Source organism: Pygocentrus nattereri, chromosome 19 (assembly GCF_015220715.1).
Source record: "Pygocentrus nattereri isolate fPygNat1 chromosome 19, fPygNat1.pri, whole genome shotgun sequence".
NCBI classification, from domain to species: Eukaryota; Metazoa; Chordata; class Actinopteri; order Characiformes; family Serrasalmidae; genus Pygocentrus; species Pygocentrus nattereri.
Genome location: NC_051229.1, coordinates 32,563,099 through 32,578,223, shown reverse-complemented (window position 1 = coordinate 32,578,223; position 15,125 = coordinate 32,563,099). Strand labels below are relative to the sequence as shown.

At 39.8% G+C, this 15,125-nt stretch overlaps 1 long non-coding RNA gene across 1 annotated transcript; it reads right to left on the bottom strand.

Moving 5' to 3' along the window:
• Positions 1–8,327: 8,327 nt before the first annotated feature.
• On the bottom strand, positions 8,328–11,312 carry LOC119261584. Its single transcript, XR_005129067.1, has 2 exons — positions 11,227–11,312; positions 8,328–10,026 (listed from the first exon to the last, which is right to left on the bottom strand). It is a non-coding gene; the product is annotated as an uncharacterized LOC119261584 (long non-coding RNA).
• Between the last annotated feature and the right edge of the window lie 3,813 nt (positions 11,313–15,125).

Here is a 15,125-nt window from a genome sequence, read left to right as displayed (position 1 = left end):
AATTCTACTTAACATAGTTCATTTTTTTTTTACTGTGGGACTGCTGTTTGGACTAATTTAGTAGGACGGTCCATATAGCATAACTGTAATGCTTACAATACATGGGATACATATGTGTGGCCCCACATTCTGGTAAGTCATAAAAACAAATTGTGTGTGTGTGCGTGTGTTATGTGAAGTGTGTGTGTGTGTGTGTGTGTGTGTGTGTGCGTGTTATGTGAAGTGTGTGTACAGGTAAGGGGGGGATTGAGATGGTGGAAATAAAATAACAAGCAGTGGATAGTAAAGCATCTTGTGGGCAGGCAGGCGGGCAGGCACTGTTTGTGTGTGTGTGAGTATGTGTGTGTGTGTGTGTGTGTGTGTGTGTGTGTGTGTGTGTGTTGCCTCAGTGATGGACTCTTCCTCCTCTGTGATTTCCTGCAGCTGGCTGTCATGAATACTGGCCTATGCACCCCGAGATTAGAGCAAAACAGCTGTTTCTCTGCAGGCTAACCAATATATCAACCCCTGATAACTAATGACAAATGTTCCTCCGCATTGTGTCAGACGTACAGAGCTCGCAGAGTGAGAGGAGGAAAATGTGTGTGTGTGTGTGTGTGTGTGTGTGGCTGTTTGTGTGATTTGCAAACATAGAAGGAATATATAAAATGTAGCAGTGATCTGTTAACTGCACTGACTGCTTTGTTATATTGCCAAATGTGTGTGTGCGTTTGTGTGTGTGTGTGAGTGCGAATATGTGTATGTTAATAAAGGCAAATCTGTAAAATTTAAAAAGGGACATCAAACTAAATTACTGTATCACAACACCCACAAGTCTTAATGCAATTAACTGATACATTAAGCAAAACAGAAACTTCAGTAAAACCTTCTCACCATGGTCCATGCATTTTTTTTTTTCAGTAAATATTTTTATACCCAAATTTAAAGGAGCACTGTTCTCACATACTTTGGGCTACAGTCATAATCTTGGTCTCATTTGAAAGCTTACACTCTAGCAGCACTGCTGAGGAAGATCCACCTCCCTGCTCTGTGGTGGTCTTGTGGGGATCCTGACTACTGAACAGGGTAAAAGGGGGCTAACAAAGTATGCAGAGAAACAGATGGGCTACAGTCTGTAATTGTAGAACTGTGAAGTGCTCCTATATGGTAAGTAGAGCTGATGCAGTGTGTGTAGAAACATGGAGGTTGTTTTAATGAAGTGGCCGGTCAGAGTATGTTTATGTATAACAAATTCAGTAAAATGAGAAGGTTGACAAAATTCTAGGGGCTTATTGGTGGTCTCTAATCCGCTGGAGTCAGAGGCACAGATACGGATGAAGAGGAGTAACCTGGGTGGAAACTTCACGGGAAACACCAACGTTCTCCTCCCAAGCACAATAGCACATAATTAATGTGAAATGAGGAACAGGGTCCGGCCGCTCAATCCATTATATCATGTTATCCTCACCTTGTTTGCGGTGTGCCCAAAAGGACGTGCTTAGATTTTATGTCTGCTAAGGAGCAATTTGGAGCATTTCCCAGCAATCATGTTGACTCTGTCAGAAGAGCTAATGACGAATGGAAGGAAGATATGATTAAGGGGGAAAGGCATCGGGGTTAACTCTTAATTGACCATTTTTTAGGCTAGCCCGCTTTGGCCTAGTTATGGACAGTGGCATTTATGACCACTAACTATGTATATATTTCAAATCAGATGTTTAAAAACAGAGAAGAAAATGAGGAGTCAGCATTAAGAACCAGGATTCTCATCATGATTATGAAAATAAGGCCATGACCGCTAAAATGCATTCAGATCTTCAGCATTTTAAACTCCTTGGAACCACCGGTGGTTCCAAAATGCACTTCATCGTATTCTTCATAACTTTCATATTTCATAAGCTACATTCAAAACGTGGGTGTTGTATGAGGCTGTAACTGTCTTGTTTCTAGTCAAATAGATATAATTTAGATGTAGATGTAATAGGTGATGTAATTTTAAACTCTTATAATAAAAGACGCTGAACTCATATATGTTTTTTTTTTTTTCTACTGAAAGTTGACCCACACATGTGGGCTATAAACTATAAACAGATGGCGTCTCGTCAATGATCTACACTGTATAATTATTTTTATAAAATAATACAAATAGCATCTAAAATTTTTGGCTTTCAGCAGTAAATTGTAAGCATATACCAATACGTGTGATCATAAAACACATTTTCTGTTCATTTGAGGGGAGCTTTTACAAGAACATAAATAAATAAATAAATAAATAAATAAATAAATAAATAAATAAAATTTAAAAAATTTACTGAATAATTTGCCTTATGATTTGGTCATGTAAATTCAGATGATCAAACCAAAATATATGAGGCTAATTAACTACAGTTCTAGACTTATGTCCTTGCAGAGGTCATTTTCAAACCAAAGACTACTGACAGGTTATAGTTTCTAAAACTCTTGACATCAGCAGAAGAGAGAACATTACACCTGTTGTTGCATGACTGGATAAAATGCCTGGGTTAGAATTGAAGTTCCTCTGTTGAGAAACGTATTCTGTTGGTGAATAAAGGAATGGTTTGGTGAAAAATCTAATTAATTGATCAAATCTAATTTTTTAAAATTTAGATAGGTGGTGTATATGCTGTATATGTTTAGGCATCTTCCATTTTAAAGTTGCCATATAATACATTTATTTAGCATTTTAAATTGTTCTCTGGTGTCTACATAGAAGGTATGTGACATCGGCCGGGGCGAAAAATGCCCAGATGTGGGTTTTTGTGCCCATTTATGACCCTGTGATTTGGCAAATGAGAATGAAATAAGCTCTTTCCCCATTTTTAGTGGATTCTGATTTGGCGTTGTTGGCTCACTGTGAAGCTGTCAGTTTAAGATGATCTGGCATCAACTATTAAAAAGTGGAAAAAGTCACGTGGCATGGCTACTTACAGGCTGCTGTTGGGGTTGTGAGTTTTGATGCTAATAATTTTCAAACTGCCCCACTTTTCAGTGTCAAACGCTGAGTGAAGCTGCTCAATTTCATCCAAGGTTTGAGAAAGTGTCTGGATTAAAATGTGCAGAGCAAAATAACTTTGAATTAAAGTTGTCTGGGATCCTGTTGGAGATGTTGGAGCTGATGGTGCAACTGTCCAGGTGTTGGCTCTATCATCAGGAGATTGTGAGTTTGATCTCTGGTGATGCTATAGCCATTCATCCAAGAAAGCACAATTGGCCTCGCTCCCTGGGTGGGTAGGATGATGTCCCATCTTCCCCATCACTCATTGGAATGTTAGCCTGCACAGGCATCTGTTAACTGGCGGTTGGCATTTTCCTGTGCAGTGTGTTGCTGATGTCCAATGTAACTAACTAGTGGGAACTAGTGAAATTGGACACATCTAATTTGGGGAAAAAGTAAAAATAAAAAGTTGGAGCTGATGTTGGCTTCCAAGTCACCAGTTTGTTTTGTGAATTTTCTGTTCTGTCCTAAATGATGTCCCAGTTATATTCCTGCACCTGTACAAGCTGTAGCATTTAAAGTGAAACAGAGCACTTGATTAAGAAGCCGGCAAATAGGAAACCAACTTCAGCTTTGTTTAAGGATGGACCTCAGCCATGCCCACTGACAGTTTGGTCCTTTGTCTCCAGTGGTCATAGGCCTCAAGTACTGTTTGAGTATTAATTATTGATGTATCTGTTTTGTACATTAATCGGCCACTTTATTGGAAACCCCTGCATCGTAGCTTCACCTTGCTGGTGAATTGAGACTGCATCTCATCTGTTGATGCACAGTTTGTGTTAGTTATTCTCTAGTCCTTCATCTGTGGTCAACTTTCTGACTATAGAGACACTCTTAGCTGGATAGTTTTGCCTAGTGGCCCACTCTCAACCTCATGGTGAAATCACTGGACCTGATACACTTGTACCATAGCAGAGTCACTGCAGTGCTGAGAAAAGAATGCACCCCCACCCTAAATAATATCCAGTCAAGACACGTTGCGTAGTCAGAAACTGAGCAATGATGAATGGAACGGTGGACGATTGATACACTGTTCATGACATAATATGGCCAACAGTCTGTAACTGTACAACTATGTATTGGACCTATGGCAGATGTCTTAAAAAGTGGCCAGTGAATGGAATTACAGTTACAGTGAATGTAATCATGAAGGATTTGTGTATAAAGCAAGAGACATTTTTGAGGTTGATGTAGAGTCAAACTCTTATTCAACTGTGCCAATGTGAATGCAGTTTTCCATTTTATGGCACCTTTAAGCTGGAGCTAAGAGACTCACGTAGCTGACACTAGAAGTCAGCAGTCATCCAGATATCTTCTATAAATATGTACCTCGCACAAGCAGCTGTTCAAACCCTGTCATGTTAATGTTAGCTGGCTAGCTAGCAAATCAAGTTAACTGGTTTTGGTTGAAATGACATTGTTCAACATCATTACATGGTATATGTTTTGAGCGGTGGCTCCATGCTTCACAGAGTTGATATGGTTGTATCTGAGACCCAACCCCTTAAATTTCTAGGCTTATTCCATACTATGTCTTATTATTCAGTATATACAGGCACTACAATGCAAAGCTGGCTGAGGTTTTCTTAAATTACGTAAGTGTAAAGTAAAACTTTGGACCATTTGATGGGCCCTGGCCATTTCAGAGTGTTGACCAAATTCATGTCTCAACCCAAGTGAATTTTCACTTGACATTAGTTTTAAGTAGCTAAATGTGCATGAAAGTTTCTCCATATAAAACCATCCTAAGGATATGAGGGGTGGGAAACTTGTCTTGCTGCTGCTTCCCAAGTGCTGCCCTAAGGAGGCCATATGGTAGTGATTGAGCATCCTGCCATTCCTGCTCTTTCTAATGGCCAGATCTCACACCAGCACAGTTCCTCCTTCCACCTCTTTGGGTTGGAGTTGTACTAGCCTCAGCCATTTACTCATGACACTGAAACTGGGCCCACGGTGTCCAAACAGTTTGAGATTAGCCAAAAGAGTGACCATTAGTATCAGTTTGTGGAAGCAATACGCTCATATTTAAATGAGAAAACCCACCATCAGCACCTGTTTCTTAGTGCCAGTAGTGCCACTTGCACCGAATTCAATGTTAATTAAGATGGATCATCTGCTCATCTTCATCTCACATGCCTCATCAAACCTGGAAGGCAAAGCTCGAAAAGCTTTAATCTTCATCTGAGGATATGGAGTGGTCTCCAGTGGTCATAGGCCTCAAGTACTGTTCATTTTTTGGAGTGTTGTTTATTTATGCTTCTGTTTTGTACATTAATCGGCCACTTTATTGGAAACCCCTGCATTGTAGCTTCACCTTGCTGGTGTATTGAGACTGTATCTCATCTGTTGATGCACAATTTGGGTTAGTTATTCTCTAGTCCTTCATCTGTGGTCAGTTTCTGACTACAGAGGCACTCTTAGCTGGATATTTTTGCCTAGTGGCCCACTCTCATACTAGAGCTGAAATCACTGGAGCTGACATTCTCGTAGCATGTCAGAGTCACTGCTGTGCCAAGAAAAGAATGCACCCCCACCCTAAATAATATCTAATTAACACACGTTACGTAGTCAGAAACTGAGCAATGATGAATGGAATGGAGGACGATTGATACACTGTCCATGACATTAGATGGTTGTATGTATTGGCCCTATGGTAGGTGTCTTCTTATAAAGTGGTCAGTGAATGGAATTACAGTTACAATGAATGGAATTACAGTAGGGGTTTCCAATAAAATAGACAGTTAGTTTATATGAAGAGGACCACACAAGAGTAAATGAATATTTTTTTACTCTTTATTCACAATGTGTTAGATATGTTGGTTGGTTGTTACTGGTGACAATTCAATGTCACTAATTAAAGGTGTGCTCTGCCCCTTTAAAAGTTAAAGAGGTCTGATAGGCCCATGTAGAAAAAAGCCCCACCCCTCCCCTCTAACCAACCTACAAGCATTCCTACTGCTAATGTTTTGATAGTGATGACAAAAGAGGAACATTGGTATTGTAGCGTCCAGCAAGGACCTGCCAGAGTAGCACCACGCCAGCCTGGTGACATTGACTGTGACCCTCCAGCAATGCTTTGAGCAGGCGCCTGTCGTGTGGCCAAGAATTGAGGTTCCAGTGGATGCGAGTAGCACCCTGAATGGTGTCAAAGAGAAAGAGTGGCTTGCTTTTGTTGCTGCCCCCAGTAGCACGGGACTTGATGCTGTGAGTTGCAAGGAGGTCCGTTGTACATGGGGAGGAGACTGCAGTGCTCAGTGTCTCTGCTGTGGTGTTCCAGGGGACAGGACATGGCCCTTACAGAGGACTGGGGGAGCTGTGGCCAAGTTGGGGTTTTGGGATTTTTGAGGTTTTCTTTTTCACAGTCTCTAGGTAGATACAGACAAGCAAGCTCCCCCATTCGTTAAGCCTTAAGGGGCTGAATTGAATTCTTAATTTGTAAGATTACCTATTAAAAACATTAGGAGCTGACAGTGGGATCAACAAATCATGCTTTGTTTTATAAAGAGTGGGGCCAACATAAAATATATTAAAATAATATAAAAATATGTTACAGTTTGTTACACAAACGTGGTCTGTCTGGAAGTTTCAAATGTCCATATTTCATTTATGTGGGCTAAAAACTGTTCATGTAAATCATGGTTAGCTTAGTGCTAACATAGGTAGAAAGGTAGCAGAAGTTACCGTTGTTTTACAGGTGATTTGTTCCTTATTTTTGACTATATTTTGAAATATAGTAGTTATGGTTTAACACTCTTCAGATCAATGTATGAAATGAACTTGATATGTAATCATCAGGAAACTGTACAAAATGTTTGATGATCTGTAGATGGTTCTAAACTGACTGAGAATGCTGTAGGGAATAGAGAAAGAGGTTATAATAAAATTAATATCCAGAATGTCTTATATTTGACAAGTGGATGTTAAATCTAGGTAAATATCAAAGACAGTTTCAGCATTGAGTTATTCAAATCATTGAATAAAATATCTAAAACTGATCATTTTGTGTCTATTTCATAAGATTTAAGATATAATTGATCAATAGTTTCAACCATATATCCTGTTATCAACTGCAATGAATTTGATTTCCACATGAATAACATGTATTATACCAACAAAGGTTTGTCTTTCAATCGACTTATTTTTAGTAATAATAATGATGGATCATGTTTTATTGCGGTAGAAATAATATAAACATAAACCTAAAAATGTTCGTGATGGATTTTCAGCTATAAGCATTCTACACAAACACATCTGGCAGTAACACAAGTCATAGTTTATTTCTGTGTTATGGCAAGGGTTTTTTTTCTGAGGGTCAGGGCGTCTGGCGGAGGGTCCACGGTCGTCTCCGGTCTGTCAGATGGAGGTACAGGTAATATCAAGCCTTCTTCTGAGGCCCTGTTCTGCTGGCAAGGCCAATCAGCCTCCGCCGCCCGGCTTGATTGGCCTGACATACTCCATCAAAGCCACAGTTGAGCGCCTTTCAGATGGCCCGCAACGTCCCAAATGCACCCCACCCCCCTCAGCAACACAGCAAACACTCTCACAGCAAATACAACCCCCCCCCCCCCCCCGCCCAACCCCCCACCCCCCAACTCGGGGGCCACAGCGTTCCCAGCTCAAATTCAACTGGAGAAATCAGTTTTTTTCCTGCTTTTTGATCCCTTCGCTGGGAGTTTGATCCAACAGTACAGGGTAAGAGAGGTGAATGAACAAGAGGGAAACTTTTAACTAGAAAACAGTAGCTATAACACCAGAGCACAGAGGACACTTTCCCTCTATTCTGTACTCTTTCCACACGAAATTGTGAAAAAGTTGCTCTGATGTGGTGATGAATACTTAAGAAAAAGTACAATACACACCGACACAGGAACGTCATGAGTTATTAATGCTTAGACGGCTATAGTTACGGGATCCTCACTTTGCTATACTGTATTATTCATTATACCAATTGTTTTTTAAAGAAAACTCAGCCCACATCCTTTGTCCACATCACCACTTCCACCAACCTTCACCTTCCTTATGGGGACAGTAACTCTCTCTCTCTCTCTCTCTCTCTCTCTCTCTCTGTACATTCAACCCTTCATAGATTCACCGATCATTCATAACAGTGCAAGTATAATGTGATACACATATATGTTCGCATACAAAAAGAAAAAAACACACGTAAAAAAATGTAATGCACGATTACTGTACTTTGATCAATTAGCATATTAAGGAAAACAATAAAGCATTACATGTGGCCTGTGAAAATGTTATGGCACATTTTACATGAAGGCCCCTTTTGTTTGTAAAATGTTAAACTCAGACTGCACAAAAATTATCAGAGAAATGCTCATAGTTAAAATATTTTAATCTTTCACTTAGAAAATCAGCAAGACATGTGATATACATACGTCATATACACATGCAAACATGGCCATATGTAATGCATACCACAATGTAAGCATGTCATGTATGGGTGTGTGTGTGTGTGTGTGTGTGTGTGTGTGTCTCATATACAGTATATAAAGCCATAAATGATATGTACCTGTTTTAGAATGGAAACACTAATATAGCAGTCAGAAAGCTTATTGTTTGTTGTGGCTTTGTGTGAAAGCATATAACATTCATACCAACTGGTGGTCACGACGATGCCATACGTTTCAAATTAAGAACGTTGCCAGTCTGAGGTAATTAAGTATTCGCTATAATTAGAGAAGCTTTAATCGTCTGTAATCGCCCAAATATAATCTAAAATTAAAATGTTTATGAGGACATGAGATTTCTGTGGGCACAAACTTTCGGACAAACATGTTCAACCTTTTAATTAACGCCAATGCTGAGAAAATGACCCACTCTGTGGGTGTCTGCATCCTCTGGCTATAATGCCAAGCATGAAGACTAGACATAAAATTATTCGGTAACTGTCTTGCATGTGAGAGAACATTACAGCCAATTCCAGTTAAATACCAAATCTAAAAAAATGGTGTCCAAATGGCAGCAATTGCAGTGTTTTTAAGAGCAATTACTTCACCTTACACCTTACCTCAGTAACAGCTTGTGTTTTATGATAGACTGCAAAAATTGAAAATGCTGGAAGTAGACTTGAATTTTATGGAGAGCTATTGCTTTGGTTTATGTGAAGTGTTATTTTGTATGCTTTATTTTAATCGAAGAATGTATCTGACTTGATTCAAAGTAATTGAAGCTCATTGCTACCAAATGACATACATTTGAAGTACAATTTGAAATGTAGATTTAGGTTACATAGCATGTTTTTCAAACCCAAAAGCATTTTACAATAGTAACAAAATAGACAATCAATAATAAAACAACCCACACCATGCACCAGAACCTACACCAGTTTCCCAGAAACCTTTCCAGACCACAGTATGAAGTCCCTTAGCTTGTCCTTAGCAATTGAAGAGCCAGGCTGTGAGGCCTCATAGCTACAGTGTAGCATCACACAAGTGGCCAGCCCAGGCAGCCTCGTGGCTGCGATGTAGTGTGGCTCAAGTAGCCAGTTTGGGAAGACAGAAAGAGTCCTTAGCTGCTGGGAAGCATCCCTCTTTGCCCAAGAGGCCTCGAAGCTTCAGTGTAGGGCAGCTTCATTCATCGCTCTGGTGCACTACACCGCCAGCGGCCAGCTCGGGCAGTAAATCCAGTGGCCAGTCTAGACCGCTTCATGGCTACAGTGTAGTGTAACTTCAGTGGCCAGTCTAGACCGCTTCATGGCTACAGTGTAGTATAACTCCAGTGGCCAGTCTAGACCGCTTCATGGCTGCAGTGTAGTGTAACTCCAGTGGCCAGTCTAGACCACTTCATGGCTACAGTGTAGTATAACTCCAGTGGCCAGTCTAGACCGCTTCATGGCTGCAGTGTAGTGTAACTCCAGTGGCCAGTCTAGACCACTTCATGGCTACAGTGTAGTAAAACTCCAGTGGCCAGTCTAGACCGCTTCATGGCTGCAGTGTAGTGTAACTCCAGTGGCCAGTCTAGACAGCTTCACGGTTGCAATGTAGCATGACCCAAGCTACCAGTCTGGAATGACACTGACATACATAAACATGTATAAACACTTATTTCAATAGGTATCATTTATAATTTGTATATAAAAGTGATGACAACCCATTGTAAAAATTGTTATACGTCAACTTGACAAAAGTTGAGAAAAGCAGCCTTGACGACAGATGACACCTGTAGGAAAAAGATTTTGTGAATGTTTATGTAGGTCTATGTCAGCTGCCATGAGGAGCTTCTGTAGCTATAATGTAGCCTTATGAACACTATCCTGTCTATACTTTCTACAATGTGCAAATGATGGCTTTTTTTTTTTAAATGATTATGTACTAATGCATGAAGCATATTCTTTGACACTTAAAACATAGAAAGCTTTTAGCTCTTTACAGTATTTGAAGTGGAAAATAATGGCCAGGCTTCACTCTAATCTTTTGTGTTGAGCATCACGGCTGTACTAACAAACATTTAAGGTAAGAGCCAATCAAAAGCTCTTTGTTTACAGAATAGGGAGGGAAAAAAAGAAAAGCGCAAATGGCACTTAAGCGACAGCCTTCTCCTGATTGTACAACTGGCACGAGGCAATTTGCTCCCAGGGGACGACAGAATTGGTCATAACTTTGTGACTGTAACAGCCCGTTCATTGTGAAGCAAATGACAGACTCTGTGTTGGGTGAATCTTCTCTCAGCGAGCGCAAATCAAACGCCGTGGGGGGCTGCGGGACAAGGAGCAACACTGCCGACCCTGCATGTACTCCAAATTACCCACATAGCCGTGACTGAGCTGAATGGACGTAGAGTGCATTGGTCATATGTAGAATCTGAGAGACTAAAACAATAATGTATTTTTTGAGTTGTGATTATGCTTTGAATTATTGTATTTTGTGAACTGATTCAAAAATCTGGCATATCTCATTTCTAAGTAAGAGAGCAGCTCAGCCTAGGAAGAGGTGTGATTTCTCATCATACATATATAGAAACAGATCTTAGCCATTTGTTTCCCTGAAAGGTTCATTTTAGCTATAAAGTAGTGCAGTATATTTATATTATATTATATTATATTATATTATATTATATTATATTATATTATATTATGTCATAATGTTTAGCACATCACAGCCTTCTTTAGTCTGACCAGTTTGACAGAATTGCCAGTTTTGCTCATTGCTGTGCTTTCATCCATTATTGTTTCCTCACTACAATACCCAACATGCATTGCACAAAAATGTACATACCATTAGGAATCCCCCAATCCCAGTGAGATAAAGAAACTCATGGTATTCAGCTTTCTAGCAGTTGCATCAGCTATCTGGCTTCTTTCTGCATTGTCCAGCAAGAAGCAAAAAAAATAATTAATTATTTAATTAAACAAGGCAGCTCAAAAGCTCCTCCCACCTTCAAGATACATCATAAGAAATGGGTTTTCTTACCCTTCAAACGGGAAAATCTGACTTTAGAGACTGTTCTGGTACTGATATAGGATATTTTTGCAACATTTTTGCAGTGGTTACATTTTTCAATTTGTTCAGAGTCCTTATTTAAATGTGTATTCAAACAAGTCAAAAACATTGAAATAAGTCCTGTTTTATTGTTTTAAAATATTGCCCCACAAAACCACAGAGAATGCTTGTGCACATTATAAGCAAAATGACCACATTACAAGGATATTCTTATGGTTAAAGCATGACAGGCTAAGAAAGCCACAGCCTTAAGTGGCTCATTGCTGTAACACAGCTTATGTTCAACAATTAAATTACTAATAATATTATTAACTGCCAAATGATGTAATTTACAGAATGTAGTTGATGTATGTGGTCATGTGTGGATATTTAGTTTTATAAATTATTTGTTCGCAGACGTTAATTAACATCAGTGCAGAGACTCTCCTGCCTTAGTGCCACTGGTAACACTTGACCACTGCTACATAACTCTGACCCAGCCATGCCATAAATGGGTCATATGCTGTCATGATAGATTATGGGCAATAATATAACACTCATATTACCATTACCAGTAGTGTCATAATGTTTGATGTTATGATGGTTGACTACTTAAAAAACAATTTCACTTGACTTCAGTTGTCAATACATTAAACATTATTATGTCTATTTATGACAATGACCAATAATGTTAACATGACACTGTTATAATCCGGTAGTCCAAATTTAAATAGATTATGATTAATCCAGGTTTAAATCCTCAGGCTGTGATTAATCTAGGTTTAAATCCTCAGGCTATGATTAATCCAGGTTTAAATCCTCAGGCTGTGATTAATCTAGGTTTAAATCCTCAGGCTATGATTAATCAGGTTTAAATCCTCAGGCTGTGATTAATACAGGTTTAAATACTCAAACTGTGATTAATCCAGGTTTAAATCCTCAGCCTGTGATTAATACAGGTCTAGATACTCAGACTATAATTAATACAGTTTTAGATACTCAGACTGTGATCAATTTAGATTTAGATATGCAAGCAGTGATTAATCCAGGTTTACATATTAATGCTATGAATAATCTATGTTGAGATACTCAAACTGTGATTAATCCAGGTTTAGATCCTCAGGCTTTGATTAATCCAGGTTTAGATACTCCGGCTGTGATTAATCCACATATTAGACAGTCAGACTTTGGTTAATCCAGATTTAGATACTTCAACTGTTTGATTGTCAAACTATGATTAGTCCATCTTTTGATACTCAGATGGTGAATAGTCCAGATTTAGATTTTCAGGCTGTGATTAATCAAGATTGAAATTTTTAGGCTGTAATTAATTGGATACTCAGACTGTGATTAATCCAGGTTTAGATACTCAGGCTGTGATTAACCCAGATTTAAATGTTTAAACTGTAATTAATCCAGGTTTTGATACTCAGGTTGTGATTAATCCAGTTTTAGATACTCAGACTGTGATCAACCCAGGTTTGGATATTCAGGCAGTGATTAATCCAGATTTAGATATTGATGCTGTGAATAACCTATGTTGGGATACTCAAGCTGTGATTCATCCAGCTTCACAAACTCAGGCTGTAATTAATCCAGGTTTGGATGTTCAGACTGTAATTAATCCAGGTCAAATTAGCCAGTTAGAACTGTATTACATTTAGTTTGCTGCAGTCTTTATTATTACTTAGTTAGGCTTTAATTTTACAGTACATCAGCTAGCAAAATGGGAGGACCCCCAAAAAATCCTGCTTACGGCCCCCACAAGACTAGATCCAGCTGTGCCTTTCTCTCAACAGCAAATGAGCCAGAATTTTTTACTTTGCCACTGCGTAAGTATAAGCATCACTAAGAAATAATGTATTTGTGGGTGGAGTATAGATTCAATTCTGGTCAATTCTGAGCACATCTGCAGAATCATGCACTTTGTATCACTTCCTTCTGTACATGAAGCCATCCGCCACAGGCCACAGCCACATTTATTCATTACCATTTTAATACAACATCAGCTGCAGGTACAACGCTAAAGCAATCGGATCACGGCCTCAGGAAAGCTTTCCGATGCCTTCATTTCTGAAAAGGTAGCATATGGCTACCTATTGGCCATGAGAGTTTGTTTTGACGATACCGCAGGAACAAACAAACGTGGGTACAAGAAACAGAAGCGGTAAAAGACCACAGCAGCTGGAGCACTGCGAGGGGTCAAAAGGTTTTGACGGCCGGACACACAGCATCGGCAGGAGAGGCGTGTAAACGTGTCTGACTCCAAATGAACCAATTCCCTTTATTATATGGCAGAAAGGTAGGAGTTATAACGGCTTCAATTAGTGCGGAGCCATAAAGCAAAGACAATGTATACGCAATTTCATTTCATTGAGCCGCCATCTGTTTATGGCTGTTGAGTGCACTGTAATATTTAGCTGTTTTCTTTTTATTGGTTTGTTTTCCTCACTTCTGACAACAATGTGAGCGATCGAGCCTCGCCCTCCCTATCTCTCTCCTATTTATGCCTCTTGTTTTTGCTTTCTTGGTGCATTTACAGGCTCTGTGCGTAGTCTTTATGGCACATAGGCCTATGTTTATGATCCCATCATATACGCCACACAAACACAAGCTAAGTGCAGCGATGACTGCGAAGAGAAAGATGCTTTCGGAGAAAAAAAGACTGGGAAAACTCTACATAGCCCACGTGACTGAGCTTAATTTTCCATCCACGTTAACTCAGTGGGCCTCCAGGTCCAGAAGCCCCTCAAAGATGCGATGATGGGGCCCAAGCACACATTACAGGATTAGGAGTCCCTTTGTAATTGATTATAAAAATCAATTCATCTGTCCCTAATACTGCCTGAATGGTTCCCCAGTAAGCCCTCACACAACAGCCTGGTTTGGTCACTTGTGCTAACACTTTTAAAAAGAAGTGGGCCACTGGGGGAAGGATGGGGACAGAGGGAGGGGCCTGCACCTCCCCATCCGGTCTCAGGGGTATCATCTCCGCCGTTTTCTGCTCTCTCGCTGGGGGAGCTGCCATATGGGAACTCCAATCCCTTCCTTTTTTATCACTTCTTCTCCACTTATTGTCATTGTTATACTTGCTGGCTTTTTCATTTTTTCTACTTTTCTATTTATTTATTTTTTTTTCTTGAAGAATAATCAAATGTTGATGGCTCAGTTCAAATGGACCATTAAATATCGGAGAGTGCTGTACTGGGACAGATTTCCACGGAGCGTTTCCGAGGCAGGAGCCCGGCAGTCTGCTGCTTTCCCCCAGCCCGGCCGCTAATTTGATTATAATATAGTCATCTCCGAAGATTACAGCTATTCAATTAAATATTCTAATTAACCCAAAGTATTAGGCAAATGATGCTAATTACAAATATTCTCTGGAGAGCTGCCGTGATGAAGGCCCTAAGCCGGGAGAATGATACTTCAACTCACGCTCCGGATCATGATGTCCTATATCATAGGCTCTGCTAATATCAAATTCCCGGCTAATTTGCCTAAACCTCATTTGTTTAATGGCATTAGCATTTTGTTTGAAATCGTAATAAACGCAACATCCTGATCTTCAGTGCACACTTGGGGTGGCTTAGTACTGCTGTTTACTAAAGCAGCACACACACACACACACACACACACACACACACACACACATACACACACACACACACACACATACACATGCTCGCACGCAGACA